The sequence below is a fragment of the Gavialis gangeticus genome, unplaced genomic scaffold, assembly GCF_001723915.1.
Source record: "Gavialis gangeticus isolate Ggan-Ray unplaced genomic scaffold, GavGan_comp1, whole genome shotgun sequence".
NCBI classification, from domain to species: domain Eukaryota; kingdom Metazoa; phylum Chordata; order Crocodylia; family Gavialidae; genus Gavialis; species Gavialis gangeticus.
This window is the reverse complement of record NW_017729022.1, coordinates 147,659,218-147,660,783: the sequence shown is the minus strand read 5'-3', so window position 1 is coordinate 147,660,783 and position 1,566 is coordinate 147,659,218.

The following is a 1,566-nucleotide window of genomic DNA, read 5'->3' as shown; positions in this document are numbered from 1 at the left end:
CTTGCTGCATGTGTATGGGTGAGTTCAGAGCCACATTGAGCCCACAGACTGGCCTCTTGTACTGGATCCAATATGAGGGACTGGTGTGGTGTGGGCACTGTAAGTATGTAGCGCATGGCCTGAACTGGCTCTGCACTCTGCATGCAGTGTGTGCCTTGGCCCTGGTCCCACATGCTATGTGCAGGGCTGGGGCTGATGTGCATTGCAGGCAGCAGGTGGGCCAGTCCAGGGTGCACACCACACATGGTGCCAAGGCCCAGTCTGAGACCCATGGGCAGCACCATGGGGTGAATGATAGGGCTCCATGGGCAGAATCTGATCCACATGTTGTATCTTTGACACCTGTGATATAAATGAACAGACTGCTTTGTAACTATCAATTTGTTCACTAACATCCAGTCATTTCACAATGTAGTACAGCTATTGACCTATACTGGGAATGTGCAGGGTAGTCCTTGAAGCCCAGATATCCTTGATGTGCAATTACTAAATAAACAGCAACAAATGCCTAAGAAATACTCATTCCTCAGTGACTCCAACCCTGGTTTTCTAGCTTGTAACTCCAGATGTTTTTACATGTTCTCCAGGAGTGGGGAGTGTGTGTGCTTTAATTAGAGAAGCTATTGGAGCTGCTCTAATTAAAGCACCCAGAGTGTCTCATGTATCAGTGTCCCCATGCTTAAAAATAGCGGCAGGGTCACTTTACCTAAGGCTTGTTCAGTGAGCTTTAGTTAAAGTGCCTCCACTGCCATTTTTAAGTGAGGAGATGCTAATAGATGAGATGCTGGAGTCTGCTAGAACATGGTAGTTATCATGGTCCAGCAGACTTAATTAATTGAGCTTGCTGTGATGGGTTGTAATTACAGTACATTGGAGCAGCATTGTTACTCATATATAGGTATCCTCCATTTCTATGTGAGAGAAAAAAATATATATTTTATAGGGCAGAGCCCTCTACCTGCTGTTAGGTCACATAATATATGAGAAATGAAACTGATGAAGATGATGAGGAGGGTCAACAGCAGCAGCAGAGGAGATGGAATTTCATTAAAAAAACTTGCGATGTGTTCTTCCAAAAGAGTCTGCACTGTCAAGGAGCCATGCCAGGATGCAGGTTCTGGGGAGCGACTTTATTACTCTCTTCTGCCTACACAAGCTACTTTGCATGTCAGAAGCTGTAGTGTAAAGCTTAATATATCTAACAAAGCTCAAGCCATAAAAAACAGTAAGCAGCTACTGCAATGCTCAACAGGAATAATTCTGGTGATAGCTTTGCATCACCTAATGGAAAACAAGACATGACCTCAATAAGACAGTAAAGCTGTAACTTTGGTTGATGGTAAGACTGTAATAATGAGGAGCCGGAGCACATGATAGAGACTGAGAAAGAGGTATAGAAAAGAACTGGCCAAGCAGGACAGGCTGAAGCCATGCTCCATAGTAAAGATGGATAGTCACAACATAATTAAATGGAAGGGAATAGACCACCAGCCTTCTTTCTTATATACTACAAGTGTAGTGCTACAAGGAAAGAGAGGTGGGGGCATGGCACTCTATATTAAGGAG